We start from the raw sequence: 16,836 nt of genomic DNA, 5'->3' as shown, positions 1-16,836 counted from the left end.
ATGTATACCACACACGGCCTGTGGCTCTGGATGAGGCCGTCTACAACACACCAAGGGCTGTACTACTGGATGAGGCCATGTTTATCACCCCAGGGCCTGTGCTGCTGGCTGAGGCCAACTACACCACACAAGGGCCTTTGTCTCTGGCTGAGATCATCTACACCACACCAGGGCCTGTGCCTCTAGCTGAGGCCATGTACACCACACCAGGGCTTGTGCTGCTGGCTGTGGACATGTGCAGCCAGCTTAGGCCACCTACACCACACCAGGGCTTGTGCTACTGGCTGAGGCCAGGGACACCACACCAAGGCCTGTGCTGCTGGCTGAGGCTAGGGACACCACACCAGTGCCTGTGGCTCTGGCTGAGGCCATTTACACCACCCCCGGGCCTTTGATGCTGGCTGAGGTCATGAACACCACACCAGGTCCTGTGGCTCTGGCTGAGGCCATCTACATCACACCAGGGCCAGTGTTTCTGGCTGAGGCGATGGACACCACACCAGGACCTGTGCTGCTGGCTGAGGCCAACTACACCACAACAGGAGCTGTGCTGCTGGCTGAGCTATGGACACCACACCAGGGCCTGTGCTGCTTGCTGTGGGCCTGTAGCTCTGGCTTAGGCCATGAACACCACACCAAGGTCTGTGGCTCTGGCTGAGGCAATCTACAACACAACAGGGCCTGTGCTTCCGGATGTGGACCTGTGCAGCCAGCTTAGGCCACCTACACCACACCAAGGCCTGTGGCTCTGTCTGAGGCCGTCTACACCACACCAGGACCTGTGCTACTGGCTGAGGCCATGGACACCTCTTCAGGGCCTGTGGCTTTGTCTGAGGCCATGTACACCACACCAGGGCCTGTGGCTCTGGATGAGGTCGTCTACAACACACCAAGGACTGTGCTGCTGGATGAGGCAATGTTCATCACACCAGGGCCTGTGCGGCTGGCTGAGGCTATGGACACCACACCAGGGCCTGTGGTGCTGGCTGAGGCCAACTACACCAAACAAGGGCCTGTGGCTCTGTCTGAGGCCATCTACACCACACCAGGGCCAGTGCTTCTGGCTGAGGCCATGGACACCACACCAGGGCCTGTGCTGCTGGCTGAGGCCATGGACACCACACCAGGACCTGTGCTGCTGGCTGAGGCCAACTACACCCCACCAGGGCATGTGGCTCTGTCTGAGGCCATCTACACCACACCAGGGCCAGTGCTTCTGGCTGAGGCCATGGACACCACAACAGGGCCTGTGCTGTTGGCTGAGGCTATGGACACCACACCAGTGCCTGTGGCTCTGGCTGAGGCCATGTACACCACCCCCGGGCCTTTGATGCTGGCTGAGGCCAACTACACCACACCAGGTCCTGTGGCTCTGGCTGAGGCCATTTACACCACACCAGGGCCTGTGTTGCTGATCAAAGGCTAAAATGAGTCCTTTGGTTAGGGTATTAGGCAAGCATGCAGTTACCATTAACACTGTAGTTAAATTGGAGGCTTGTGTTCGTAACTGCGAGTATTGGCCACCTCACTACTTGATACCATAAATTGACGCTTTGTGCTGACGCCAGCAGCTTACGGCCATACCGCCTTGCCAAAGCCTGATCTCGTCTGATCTCGGAAGCTATGCAAGGTTGGGCTTGGTTAGTACTTGGATGGGAGACTGCCTGGGAATACCAGGTGCTGTAAGAATTTGCTTTTCATGTCACTGAGCTGATTTTGATCCAGAGAAGGAGGGTGTTGGTGTCCATTAATGAGGCCACATTAACGACATTCCTTTTGGCTGTTTTCAGCAATGTCTTGTGCTGCCGGGTGAGGCCATCCGCACCACACCGAGGCCTATTCTGCTAACATAGGTCATCTAAATTACACCAGGGCCTGTGGCCTGCGCTGACGCCGTCTACATTACACCAGGGCCTGTGCTTCTGGCTGAGACCATGGACACCACACCAGGACCTGTGCTGCTGGCTGAGGCTTTGGACACCACCCCATGGCCTGTGGCTCTGGCTGAGGCCATTTACACCACACACGGCCTGTGGCTCTGGATGAGGCCGTCTACAACACACCAAGGGCTGTACTACTGGATGAGGCCATGTTTATCACCCCAGGGCCTGTGCTGCTGGCTGAGGCCAACTACACCACACAAGGGCCTTTGTCTCTGGCTGAGATCATCTACACCACACCAGGGCCTGTGCCTCTAGCTGAGGCCATGTACACCACACCAGGGCTTGTGCTGCTGGCTGTGGACATGTGCAGCCAGCTTAGGCCACCTACACCACACCAGGGCTTGTGCTACTGGCTGAGTCCAGGGACACCACACCAAGGCCTGTGCTGCTGGCTGAGGCTAGGGACACCACACCAGTGCCTGTGGCTCTGGCTGAGGCCATTTACACCACCCCCGGGCCTTTGATGCTGGCTGAGGTCATGAACACCACACCAGGTCCTGTGGCTCTGGCTGAGGCCATCTACATCACACCAGGGCCAGTGTTTCTGGCTGAGGCGATGGACACCACACCAGGACCTGTGCTGCTGGCTGAGGCCAACTACACCACAACAGGAGCTGTGCTGCTGGCTGAGCTATGGACACCACACCAGGTCCTGTGCTGCTTGCTGTGGGCCTGTAGCTCTGGCTTAGGCCATGAACACCACACCAAGGTCTGTGGCTCTGGCTGAGGCAATCTACAACACAACAGGGCCTGTGCTTCCGGATGTGGACCTGTGCAGCCAGCTTAGGCCACCTACACCACACCAAGGCCTGTGGCTCTGTCTGAGGCCGTCTACACCACACCAGGACCTGTGCTACTGGCTGAGGCCATGGACACCTCTTCAGGGCCTGTGGCTTTGTCTGAGGCCATGTACACCACACCAGGGCCTGTGGCTCTGGATGAGGTCGTCTACAACACACCAAGGACTGTGCTGCTGGATGAGGCAATGTTCATCACACCAGGGCCTGTGCGGCTGGCTGAGGCTATGGACACCACACCAGGGCCTGTGGTGCTGGCTGAGGCCACCTACACCACACCAGGGCCTGTGGCTCTGGCTGAGGCCGTCTACATCAAACCAGGGCCTGTGCTACTGGCTGAGGCCATGGACACCACACGAAGACCTGTGCTGCTGGCTGAAGCTATGGACACCACACCAGGGCATTTGGCTCTGGCTGAGGCCATGAACACCACACCAGGGCCTGTGGCTCTGTCTGAGGCCAGCTACACCACACCAGGGCCAGTGCTTCTGGCTGAGGCCATGGACACCACACCAGGGCCTGTGCTGCTGGCTGAGGCCATGGACACCACACCAGGACCTGTGCTGCTGGCTGAGGCCAACTACACCCCACCAGGGCATGTGGCTCTGTCTGAGGCCATCTACACCACACCAGGGCCAGTGCTTCTGGCTGAGGCCATGGACACCACAACAGGGCCTGTGCTGTTGGCTGAGGCTATGGACACCACACCAGTGCCTGTGGCTCTGGCTGAGGCCATGTACACCACCCCCGGGCCTTTGATGCTGGCTGAGGCCAACTACACCACACCAGGTCCTGTGGCTCTGGCTGAGGCCATTTACACCACACCAGGGCCTGTGTTGCTGATCAAAGGCTAAAATGAGTCCTTTGGTTAGGGTATTAGGCAAGCATGCAGTTACCATTAACACTGTAGTTAAATTGGAGGCTTGTGTTCGTAACTGCGAGTATTGGCCACCTCACTACTTGATACCATAAATTGACGCTTTGTGCTGACGCCAGCAGCTTACGGCCATACCGCCTTGCCAAAGCCCGATCTCGTCTGATCTCGGAAGCTATGCAAGGTTGGGCTTGGTTAGTACTTGGATGGGAGACTGCCTGGGAATACCAGGTGCTGTAAGCATTTGCTTTTCATGTCACTTAGCTGGTTTTGATCCAGAGAAGGAGGGTGTTGGTGTCAATTAATGAGGCCACATTAACGACATTCCTTTTGGCTGTTTTCAGCAATGTCTTGTGCTGCCGGGTGAGGCCATCCGCACCACACCGAGACCTATTCTGCTAACATAGGTCATCTAAATTACACCAGGGCCTGTGGCCTGCGCTGACGCCGTCTACATTACACCAGGGCCTGTGCTTCTGGCTGAGACCATGGACACCACACCAGGACCTGTGCTGCTGGCTGAGGCTTTGGACACCACCCCAGGGCCTGTGGCTCTGGCTGAGGCCATTTACACCACACAGGGCCTGTGGCTTCTGGCTGTGGACCTGTGCAGCCAGCTTAGGCCACCTACACCACACCAGGGCCTGTGGCTCTGGCAGAAGCCGTCTACATCACACCAGGTCCTGTGCTTCTGGTTGTGGACCTGTGCAGCCAGGTTAGGCCACCTACACCACGCCAGGGCCTGTGCTTCTGGCTGTGGACCTGTGCAGCCAGCTTAGGCCACCTACACCACACCAGGGCCTGTGGCTCTGGCTGAGGCCATCTACATCACACCAGGGCCTGTGCTACTGGCTGAGGCCATGGACACCACACCAAGACCTGTGCTGCTGGCTGAAGCTATGGACACCACACCAGGGCATTTGGCTCTGGCTGAGGCCATGAACACCACACCAGGGCCTGTGGCTCTGGCTGAGGCCAGCTACACCACACCACGGCCAGTGCATCTGGCTGAGGCCATGGACACCACACCAGGGCCTGTGCTGCTGGCTGTGGACCTGTGCAGCCAGCTTAGGCCACCTACACCACACCATGGCCTGTGGCTCTGGCTGAAGCAGTCTACATCACACCAGGGCCTGTGCTACTGGCTGAGGCCATGGACACCACACAGGGCCTGTGCTGCTGACTGAGGCAACCTACACCACAACAGGGCCTGTGGCTCCTGATGAGGCCATCTACAACACACCAAGGGCCTGTGTCTCTGGCTGAGACCATCTACACCACACCAGGGCCTGTGCCTCTAGCTGAGGCCATGTACACCACACCAGGGCCTGTGCTGCTGGCTGTGGACCTGTGCAGCCAGCTTAGGCCACCTACACCACACCAGGGCCTGTGCTACTGGCTGAGGCCATGGACACCACACCAGGACCTGTGCTGCTGGCTGAGGCTATGGACACCACCCCAGAGCCTTTGGATCTGGCTGAGGCCATGTACACCACACACGGCCTGTGGCTCTGGATGAGGCCGTCTACAACACACCAAGGGCTGTACTACTGGATGAGGCCATGTTTATCACCCCAGGGCCTGTGCTGCTGGCTGAGGCCAACTACACCACACAAGGGCCTGTGTCTCTGGCTGAGATCATCTACACCACACCAGGGCCTGTGCCTCTAGCTGAGGCCATGTACACCACACCAGGGCTTGTGCTGCTGGCTGTGGACCTGTGCAGCCAGCTTAGGCCACCTACACCACACCAGGGCCTGTGCTACTGGCTGAGGCCATGGACACCACACCAAGGCCTGTGCTGCTGGCTGAGGCTATGGACACCACACCAGTGCCTGTGGCTCTGGCTTAGGCCATGTACACCACCCCCGGGCCTTTGATGCTGGCTGAGGTCATGAACACCACACCAGGTCCTGTGGCTCTGGCTGAGGCCATCTACATCACACCAGGGCCAGTGTTTCTGGCTGAGGCGATGGACACCACACCAGGACCTGTGCTGCTGGCTGAGGCCAACTACACCACAACAGGAGCTGTGCTGCTGGCTGAGCTATGGACACCACACCAGGGCCTGTGCTGCTTGCTGTGGGCCTGTAGCTCTGGCTTAGGCCATGAACACCACACCAAGGTCTGTGGCTCTGGCTGAGGCAATCTACAACACAACAGGGCCTGAGCTTCCGGATGTGGACCTGTGCAGCCAGCTTAGGCCACCTACACCACACCAAGGCCTGTGGCTCTGTCTGAGGCCGTCTACACCACACCAGGACCTGTGCTACTGGCTGAGGCCATGGACACCTCTTCAAGGCCTGTGGCTCTGTCTGAGGCCGTCTACACCACACCAGGACCTGTGCTACTGGCTGAGGCCATGGACACCTCTTCAGGGCCTGTGGCTTTGTCTGAGGCCATGTACACCACACCAGGGCCTGTGGCTCTGGATGAGGTCGTCTACAACACACCAAGGACTGTGCTGCTGGATGAGGCAGTGTTCATCACACCAGGGCCTGTGCGGCTGGCTGAGGCTATGGACACCACACAGGGCCTGTGCTGCTGACTGAGGCAACCTACACCACAACAGGGCCTGTGGCTCCTGATGAGGCCATCTACAACACACCAAGGGCCTGTGTCTCTGGCTGAGACCATCTACACCACACCAGGGCCTGTGCCTCTAGCTGAGGCCATGTACACCACACCAGGGCCTGTGCTGCTGGCTGTGGACCTGTGCAGCCAGCTTAGGCCATCTACACCACACCAGGGCCAGTGCTTCTGGCTGAGGCTATGGACACCACACCAGTGCCTGTGGCTCTGGCTGAGGCCATGTACACCACCCCCGGGCCTTTGATGCTGGCTGAGGCCAACTACACCACACCAGGACCTGTGCTGCTGGCTGAGGCCAACTACACCCCACCAGGGCATGTGGCTCTGTCTGAGGCCATCTACACCACACCGGGGCCAGTGCTTCTGGCTGAGGCCATGGACACCACAACAGGGCCTGTGCTGTTGGCTGAGGCTATGGACACCACACCAGTGCCTGTGGCTCTGGCTGAGGCCATGTACACCACCCCCGGGCCTTTGATGCTGGCTGAGGCCAACTACACCACACCAGGTCCTGTGGCTCTGGCTGAGGCCATTTACACCACACCAGGGCCTGTGTTGCTGATCAAAGGCTAAAATGAGTCCTTTGGTTAGGGTATTAGGCAAGCATGCAGTTACCATTAACACTGTAGTTAAATTGGAGGCTTGTGTTCGTAACTGCGAGTATTGGCCACCTCACTACTTGATACCATAAATTGACGCTTTGTGCTGACGCCCGCAGCTTACGGCCATACCGCCTTGCCAAAGCCCGATCTCGTCTGATCTCGGAAGCTATGCAAGGTTGGGCTTGGTTAGTACTTGGATGGGAGACTGCCTGGGAATACCAGGTGCTGTAAGCATTTGCTTTTCATGTCACTGAGCTGGTTTTGATCCAGAGAAGGAGGGTGTTGGTGTCCATTAATGAGGCCACATTAACGACATTCCTTTTGGCTGTTTTCAGCAATGTCTTGTGCTGCCGGGTGAGACCATCCGCACCACACCGAGGCCTATTCTGCTAACATAGGTCATCTAAATTACACCAGGGCCTGTGGCCTGCGCTGACGCCGTCTACATTACACCAGGGCCTGTGCTTCTGGCTGAGACCATGGACACCACACCAGGACCTGTGCTGCTGGCTGAGGCTTTGGACACCACCCCAGGGCCTGTGGCTCTGGCTGAGGCCATTTACACCACACAGGGCCTGTGCTTCTGGCTGTGGACCTGTGCAGCCAGGTTAGGCCACCTACACCACACCAGGGCCTGTGGCTCTGGCTGAGGCCGTCTACATCACACCAGGTCCTGTGCTTCTGGTTGTGGACCTGTGCAGCCAGGTTAGGCCACCTACACCACGCCAGGGCCTGTGCTTCTGGTTGTGGACCTGTGCAGCCAGCTTAGGCCACCTACACCACACCAGGGCCTGTGGCTCTGGCTGAGGCCGTCTACATCACACCAGGGCCTGTGCTACTGGCTGAGGCCATGGACACCACACCAAGACCTGTGCTGCTGGCTGAAGCTATGGACACCACACCAGGGCATTTGGCTCTGGCTGAGGCCATGAACACCACACCAGGGCCTGTGGCTCTGGCTGAGGCCAGCTACACCACACCACGGCCAGTGCATCTGGCTGAGGCCATGGACACCACACCAGGGCCTGTACTGCTGGCTGTGGACCTGTGCAGCCAGCTTAGGCCACCTACACCACACCATGGCCTGTGGCTCTGGCTGAAGCAGTCTACATCACACCAGGTCCTGTGCTACTGGCTGAGGCCATGCACACCACACAGGGCCTGTGGTGCTGACTGAGGCAACCTACACCACAACAGGGCCTGTGGCTCCTGATGAGGCCATCTACAACACACCAAGGGCCTGTGCCTCTAGCTGAGACCATCTACACCACACCAGGGCCTGTGCCTCTAGCTGAGGCCATGTACACCGCAACAGGGCCTGTGCTGCTGGCTGTGGACCTGTGCAGCCAGCTTAGGCCACCTACACCACACCAGGGCCTGTGCTACTGGCTGAGGCCATGGACACCACACCAGGACCTGTGCTGCTGGCTGAGGCTATGGACACCACCCCAGAGCCTTTGGATCTGGCTGAGGCCATGTACACCACACACGGCCTGTGGCTCTGGATGAGGCCGTCTACAACACACCAAGGGCTGTACTACTGGATGAGGCCATGTTTATCACCCCAGGGCCTGTGCTGCTGGCTGAGGCCAACTACACCACACAAGGGCCTGTGTCTCTGGCTGAGATCATCTACACCACACCAGGGCCTGTGCCTCTAGCTGAGGCCATGTACACCACACCAGGGCTTGTGCTGCTGGCTGTGGACCTGTGCAGCCAGCTTAGGCCACCTACACCACACCAGGGCCTGTGCTACTGGCTGAGGCCATTGACACCACACCAAGGCCTGTGCTGCTGGCTGAGGCTATGGACACCACACCAGTGCCTGTGGCTCTGGCTGAGGCCATGTACACCACCCCCGGGCCTTTGATGCTGGCTGAGGTCATGAACACCACACCAGGTCCTGTGGCTCTGGCTGAGGCCATCTACATCACACCAGGGCCAGTGTTTCTGGCTGAGGCGATGGACACCACACCAGGACCTGTGCTGCTGGCTGAGGCCATGGACACCACACCAGGACCTGTGCTGCTGGCTGAGGCCAACTACACCACAACAGGAGCTGTGCTGCTGGCTGAGCTATGAACACCACACCAGGGCCTGTGCTGCTTGCTGTGGGCCTGTAGCTCTGGCTTAGGCCATGAACACCACACCAAGGTCTGTGGCTCTGGCTGAGGCAATCTACAACACAACAGGGCCAGTTCTTCCGGATGTGGACCTGTGCAGCTAGCTTAGGACATCTACACCACACCAAGGACTGTGGCTCTGTCTGAGGCCGTCTACACCACACCAGGACCTGTGCTACTGGCTGAGGCCATGGACACCTCTTCAGGGCCTGTGGCTTTGTCTGAGGCCATGGACACCTCTTCAGGGCCTGTGGCTTTGTCTGAGGCCATGTACACCACACCAGGGCCTGTGGCTCTGGATGAGTTCGTCTACAACACACCAAGGACTGTGCTGCTGGATGAGGCAATGTTCATCACACCAGGGCCTGTGCGGCTGGCTGAGACTATGGACACCACACCAGGGCCTGTGGTGCTGGCCGAGGCCAACTACACCAAACAAGGGCCTGTGGCTCTGTCTGAGGCCATCTACACCACACCAAGGTCTGTGGCTCTGGCTGAGGCAATCTACAACACAACAGGGCCTGTGCTTCCGGATGTGGACCTGTGCAGCCAGCTTAGGCCACCTACACCACACCAAGGCCTGTGGCTCTGTCTGAGGCCGTCTACACCACACCAGGACCTGTGCTACTGGCTGAGGCCATGGACACCTCTTCAGGGCCTGTGGCTTTGTCTGAGGCCATGTACACCACACCAGGGCCTGTGGCTCTGGATGAGGTCGTCTACAACACACCAAGGACTGTGCTGCTGGATGAGGCAATGTTCATCACACCAGGGCCTGTGCGGCTGGCTGAGGCTATGGACACCACACCAGGGCCTGTGGTGCTGGCTGAGGCCAACTACACCAAACAAGGGCCTGTGGCTCTGTCTGAGGCCATCTACACCACACCAGGGCCAGTGCTTCTGGCTGAGGCCATGGACACCACACCAGGGCCTGTGCTGCTGGCTGAGGCCATGGACACCACACCAGGACCTGTGCTGCTGGCTGAGGCCAACTACACCCCACCCGGGCATGTGGCTCTGTCTGAGGCCATCTACACCACACCAGGGCCAGTGCTTCTGGCTGAGGCCATGGACACCACAACAGGGCCTGTGCTGTTGGCTGAGGCTATGGACACCACACCAGTGCCTGTGGCTCTGGCTGAGGCCATGTACACCACCCCCGGGCCTTTGATGCTGGCTGAGGCCAACTACACCACACCAGGTCCTGTGGCTCTGGCTGAGGCCATTTACACCACACCAGGGCCTGTGTTGCTGATCAAAGGCTAAAATGAGTCCTTTGGTTAGGGTATTAGGCAAGCATGCAGTTACCATTAACACTGTAGTTAAATTGGAGGCTTGTGTTCGTAACTGCGAGTATTGGCCACCTCACTACTTGATATCATAAATTGACGCTTTGTGCTTACGCCAGCAGCTTACGGCCATACCGCCTTGCCAAAGCCCGATCTCGTCTGATCTCGGAAGCTATGCAAGGTTGGGCTTGGTTAGTACTTGGATGGGAGACTGCCTGGGAATACCAGGTGCTGTAAGAATTTGCTTTTCATGTCACTGAGCTGGTTTTGATCCAGAGAAGGAGGGTGTTGGTGTCCATTAATGAGGCCACATTAACGACATTCCTTTTGGCTGTTTTCAGCAATGTCTTGTGCTGCCGGGTGAGGCCATCCGCACCACACCGAGGCCTATTCTGCTAACATAGGTCATCTAAATTACACCAGGGCCTGTGGCCTGCGCTGACGCCGTCTACATTACACCAGGGCCTGTGCTTCTGGCTGAGACCATGGACACCACACCAGGACCTGTGCTGCTGGCTGAGGCTTTGGACACCACCCCATGGCCTGTGGCTCTGGCTGAGGCCATTTACACCACACAGGGCCTGTGCTTCTGGCTGTGGACCTGTGCAGCCAGCTTAGGCCACCTTCACCACACCAGGGCCTGTGCTTCTGGCTGTGGACCTGTGCAGCCAGGTTAGGCCACCTACACCACACCAGGGCCTGTGGCTCTGGCTGAAGCCGTCTACATCACACCAGGTCCTGTGCTTCTGGTTGTGGACCTGTGCAGCCAGGTTAGGCCACCTACACCACGCCAGGGCCTGTGCTTCTGGCTGTGGACCTGTGCAGCCAGCTTAGGCCACCTACACCACACCAGGGCCTGTGGCTCTGGCTGAGGCCGTCTACATCACACCAGGGCCTGTGCTACTGGCTGGGGCCATGGACACCACACCAAGACCTGTGCTGCTGGCTGAAGCTATGGACACCACACCAGGGCATTTGGCTCTGGCTGAGGCCATGAACACCACACCAGGGCCTGTGGCTCTGGCTGAGGCCAGCTACACCACACCACGGCCAGTGCATCTGGCTGAGGCCATGGACACCACACCAGGGCCTGTACTGCTGGCTGTGGACCTGTGCAGCCAGCTTAGGCCACCTACACCACACCATGGCCTGTGGCTCTGGCTGAAGCAGTCTACATCACACCAGGGCCTGTGCTACTGGCTGAGGCCATGCACACCACACAGGGCCTGTGGTGCTGACTGAGGCAACCTACACCACAACAGGGCCTGTGGCTCCTGATGAGGCCATCTACAACACACCAAGGGCCTGTGTCTCTGGCTGAGACCATCTACACCACACCAGGGCCTGTGCCTCTAGCTGAGGCCATGTACACCACACCAGGGCCTGTGCTGCTGGCTGTGGACCTGTGCAGCCAGCTTAGGCCACCTACACCACACCAGGGCCTGTGCTACTGGCTGAGGCCATGGACACCACACCAGGACCTGTGCTGCTGGCTGAGGCTATGGACACCACCCCAGAGCCTTTGGATCTGGCTGAGGCCATGTACACCACACACGGCCTGTGGCTCTGGATGAGGCCGTCTACAACACACCAAGGGCTGTACTACTGGATGAGGCCATGTTTATCACCCCAGGGCCTGTGCTGCTGGCTGAGGCCAACTACACCACACAAGGGCCTGTGTCTCTGGCTGAGATCATCTACACCACACCAGGGCCTGTGCCTCTAGCTGAGGCCATGTACACCACACCAGGGCCTGTGCTGCTGGCTGTGGACCTGTGCAGCCAGCTTAGGCCACCTACACCACACCAGGGCCTGTGCTACTGGCTGAGGCCATTGACACCACACCAAGGCCTGTGCTGCTGGCTGAGGCTATGGACACCACACCAGTGCCTGTGGCTCTGGCTGAGGCCATGTACACCACCCCCGGGCCTTTGATGCTGGCTGAGGTCATGAACACCACACCAGGTCCTGTGGCTCTGGCTGAGGCCATCTACATCACACCAGGGCCAGTGTTTCTGGCTGAGGCGATGGACACCACACCAGGACCTGTGCTGCTGGCTGAGGCCAACTACACCACAACAGGAGCTGTGCTGCTGGCTGAGGTATGGACACCACACCAGGGCCTGTGCTGCTTGCTGTGGGCCTGTAGCTCTGGCTTAGGCCATGAACACCACACCAAGGTCTGTGGCTCTGGCTGAGGCAATCTACAACACAACAGGGCCTGTGCTTCCGGATGTGGACCTGTGCAACCAGCTTAGGACACCTACACCACACCAAGGACTGTGGCTCTGTCTGAGGCCGTCTACACCACACCAGGACCTGTGCTACTGGCTGAGGCCATGGACACCTCTTCAGGGCCTGTGGCTTTGTCTGAGGCCATGGACACCTCTTCAGGGCCTGTGGCTTTGTCTGAGGCCATGTACACCACACCAGGGCCTGTGGCTCTGGATGAGTTCGTCTACAACACACCAAGGACTGTGCTGCTGGATGAGGCAATGTTCATCACACCAGGGCCTGTGCGGCTGGCTGAGGCTATGGACACCACACCAGGGCCTGTGGTGCTGGCCGAGGCCAACTACACCAAACAAGGGCCTGTGGCTCTGTCTGAGGCCATCTACACCACACCAGGGCCAGTGCTTCTGGCTGAGGCCATGGACACCACACCAGGGCCTGTGCTGCTGGCTGAGGCCATGGACACCACACCAGGACCTGTGCTGCTGGCTGAGGCCAACTACACCCCACCAGGGCATGTGGCTCTGTCTGAGGCCATCTACACCACACCAGGGCCAGTGCTTCTGGCTGAGGCCATGGACACCACAACAGGGCCTGTGCTGTTGGCTGAGGCTATGGACACCACACCAGTGCCTGTGGCTCTGGCTGAGGCCATGTACACCACCCCCGGGCCTTTGATGCTGGCTGAGGCCAACTACACCACACCAGGTCCTGTGGCTCTGGCTGAGGCCATTTACACCACACCAGGGCCTGTGTTGCTGATCAAAGGCTAAAATGAGTCCTTTGGTTAGGGTATTAGGCAAGCATGCAGTTACCATTAACACTGTAGTTAAATTGGAGGCTTGTGTTCGTAACTGCGAGTATTGGCCACCTCACTACTTGATACCATAAATTGACGCTTTGTGCTGACGCCAGCAGCTTACGGCCATACCGCCTTGCTAAAGCCTGATCTCGTCTGATCTCGGAAGCTATGCAAGGTTGGGCTTGGTTAGTACTTGGATGGGAGACTGCCTGGGAATACCAGGTGCTGTAAGAATTTGCTTTTCATGTCACTGAGCTGATTTTGATCCAGAGAAGGAGGGTGTTGGTGTCCATTAATGAGGCCACATTAACGACATTCCTTTTGGCTGTTTTCAGCAATGTCTTGTGCTGCCGGGTGAGGCCATCCGCACCACACCGAGGCCTATTCTGCTAACATAGGTCATCTAAATTACACCAGGGCCTGTGGCCTGCGCTGACGCCGTCTACATTACACCAGGGCCTGTGCTTCTGGCTGAGACCATGGACACCACACCAGGACCTGTGCTGCTGGCTGAGGCTTTGGACACCACCCCAGGGCCTGTGGCTCTGGCTGAGGCCATTTACACCACACAGGGCCTGTGCTTCTGGCTGTGGACCTGTGCAGCCAGCTTAGGCCACCTTCACCACACCAGGGCCTGTGCTTCTGGCTGTGGACCTCTGCAGCCAGGTTAGGCCACCTACACCACACCAGGGCCTGTAGCTCTGGCTGAAGCCGTCTACATCACACCAGGTCCTGTGCTTCTGGTTGTGGACCTGTGCAGCCAGCTTAGGCCACCTACACCACGCCAGGGCCTGTGCTTCTGGCTGTGGACCTGTGCAGCCAGCTTAGGCCACCTACACCACACCAGGGCCTGTGGCTCTGGCTGAGGCCGTCTACATCACACCAGGGCCTGTGCTACTGGCTGAGGCCATGGACACCACACCAAGACCTGTGCTGCTGGCTGAAGCTATGGACACCACACCAGGGCATTTGGCTCTGGCTGAGGCCATGAACACCACACCAGGGCCTGTGGCTCTGGCTGAGGCCAGCTACACCACACCACGGCCAGTGCATCTGGCTGAGGCTATGGACACCACACCAGGGCCTGTAGTGCTGGCTGTGGACCTGTGCAGCCAGCTTAGGCCACCTACACCACACCATGGCCTGTGGCTCTGGCTGAAGCAGTCTACATCACACCAGGGCCTGTGCTACTGGCTGAGACCATGCACACCACAAAGGGCCTGTGGTGCTGACTGAGGCAACCTACACCACAACAGGGCCTGTGGCTCCTGATGAGGCCATCTACAACACACCAAGGGCCTGTGTCTCTGGCTGAGACCATCTACACCACACCAGGGCCTGTGCCTCTAGCTGAGGCCATGTACACCACACCAGGGCCTGTGCTGCTGGCTGTGGACCTGTGCAGCCAGCTTAGGCCACCTACACCACACCAGGGCCTGTGCTACTGGCTGAGGCCATGGACACCACACCAGGACCTGTGCTGCTGGCTGAGGCTATGGACACCACCCCAGAGCCTTTGGATCTGGCTGAGGCCATGTACACCACACACGGCCTGTGGCTCTGGATGAGGCCGTCTACAACACACCAAGGGCTGTACTACTGGATGAGGCCATGTTTATCACCCCAGGGCCTGTGCTGCTGGCTGAGGCCAACTACACCACACAAGGGCCTGTGTCTCTGGCTGAGATCATCTACACCACACCAGGGCCTGTGCCTCTAGCTGAGGCCATGTACACCACACCAGGGCTTGTGCTGCTGGCTGTGGACCTGTGCGGCCAGCTTAGGCCACCTACACCACACCAGGGCCTGTGCTACTGGCTGAGGCTATGGACACCACACCAGTGCCTGTGGCTCTGGCTGAGGCCATGTACACCACCCCCGGGCCTTTGATGCTGGCTGAGGTCATGAACACCACACCAGGTCCTGTGGCTCTGGCTGAGGCCATCTACATCACACCAGGGCCAGTGTTTCTGGCTGAGGCGATGGACACCACACCAGGACCTGTGCTGCTGGCTGAGGCCAACTACACCACACCAGGAGCTGTGCTGCTGGCTGAGCTATGGACACCACACCAGGGCCTGTGCTGCTTGCTGTGGGCCTGTAGCTCTGGCTTAGGCCATGAACACCACACCAAGGTCTGTGGCTCTGGCTGAGGCAATCTACAACACAACATGGCCAGTGCTTCCGGATGTGGACCTGTGCAGCCAGCTTAGGACACCTACACCACACCAAGGCCTGTGGCTCTGTCTGAGGCCGTCTACACCACACCAGGACCTGTGCTACTGGCTGAGGCCATGGACACCTCTTCAGGGCCTGTGGCTTTGTCTGAGGCCATGGACACCTCTTCAGGGCCTGTGGCTTTGTCTGAGGCCATGTACAGCACACCAGGGCCTGTGGCTCTGGATGAGTTCGTCTACAACACACCAAGGACTGTGCTGCTGGATGAGGCAATGTTCATCACACCAGGGCCTGTGCGGCTGGCTGAGGCTATGGACACCACACCAGGGCCTGTGGTGCTGGCTGAGGCCAACTACACCAAACAAGGGCCTGTGGCTCTGTCTGAGGCCATCTACACCACACCAGGGCCAGTGCTTCTGGCTGAGGCCATGGACACCACACCAGGGCCTGTGCTTCTGGCTGTGGACCTGTGCAGCCAGCTTAGGCCACCTACACCACACCAGGGCCTGTGCTTCTGGCTGTGGACCTGTGCAGCCAGGTTAGGCCACCTACACCACACCAGGGCCTGTGGCTCTGGCTGAAGCCGTCTACATCACACCAGGTCCTGTGCTTCTGGTTGTGGACCTGTGCAGCCAGGTTAGGCCACCTACACCACGCCAGGGCCTGTGCTTCTGGCTGTGGACCTGTGCAGCCAGCTTAGGCCACCTACACCACACCAGGGCCTGTGGCTCTGGCTGAGGCCGTCTACATCACACCAGGGCCTGTGCTACTGGCTGAGGCCATGGACACCACACCAAGACCTGTGCTGCTGGCTGAAGCTATGGACACCACACCAGGGCATTTGGCTCTGGCTGAGGCCATGAACACCACACCAGGGCCTGTGGCTCTGGCTGAGGCCAGCTACACCACACCACGGCCAGTGCATCTGGCTGAGGCCATGGACACCACACCAGGGCCTGTACTGCTGGCTGTGGACCTGTGCAGCCAGCTTAGGCCACCTACACCACACCATGGCCTGTGGCTCTGGCTGAAGCAGTCTACATCACACCAGGGCCTGTGCTACTGGCTGAGGCCATGCACACCACACAGGGCCTGTGCTGCTGACTGAGGCAACCTACACCACAACAGGGCCTGTGGCTCCTGATGAGGCCATCTACAACACACCAAGGGCCTGTGCCTCTAGCTGAGGCCATGTACACCACACCAGGGCCTGTGCTGCTGGCTGTGGACCTGTGCAGCCAGCTTAGGCCACCTACACCACACCAGGGCCTGTGCTACTGGCTGAGGCCATGGACACCACACCAGGACCTGTGCTGCTGGCTGAGGCTATGGACACCACCCCAGAGCCTTTGGATCTGGCTGAGGCCATGTATACCACACACGGCCTGTGGCTCTGGATGAGGC

At 59.0% G+C, this 16,836-nt stretch overlaps 2 non-coding genes and 3 pseudogenes across 2 annotated transcripts; all 5 read left to right on the top strand.

Moving 5' to 3' along the window:
* The first annotated feature begins 1,570 nt into the window (after positions 1 to 1,570).
* LOC134630009 (5S ribosomal RNA) lies at positions 1,571 to 1,689 on the top strand (annotated as a pseudogene).
* Positions 1,690 to 3,738: 2,049 nt separating this feature from the next.
* Positions 3,739 to 3,857, top strand: LOC134630170 (5S ribosomal RNA). Its single transcript, XR_010094234.1, has one exon. It is a non-coding gene; the product is annotated as a 5S ribosomal RNA (ribosomal RNA).
* Positions 3,858 to 6,923: 3,066 nt separating this feature from the next.
* Positions 6,924 to 7,042, top strand: LOC134630159 (5S ribosomal RNA). The gene has a single exon (XR_010094223.1). It is a non-coding gene; the product is annotated as a 5S ribosomal RNA (ribosomal RNA).
* A 3,299-nt stretch (positions 7,043 to 10,341) lies between these two features.
* Positions 10,342 to 10,460, top strand: LOC134629894 (5S ribosomal RNA; annotated as a pseudogene).
* A 2,909-nt stretch (positions 10,461 to 13,369) lies between these two features.
* LOC134629939 (5S ribosomal RNA) lies at positions 13,370 to 13,488 on the top strand (annotated as a pseudogene).
* The last annotated feature ends 3,348 nt before the right edge of the window (positions 13,489 to 16,836 follow it).

Source organism: Pelmatolapia mariae, linkage group LG6 (assembly GCF_036321145.2).
Source record: "Pelmatolapia mariae isolate MD_Pm_ZW linkage group LG6, Pm_UMD_F_2, whole genome shotgun sequence".
Classification (NCBI taxonomy): domain Eukaryota; kingdom Metazoa; phylum Chordata; class Actinopteri; order Cichliformes; family Cichlidae; genus Pelmatolapia; species Pelmatolapia mariae.
Note: the sequence above shows the minus strand (reverse complement) of the source record. Positions and strands in the feature narration are given on the sequence as shown.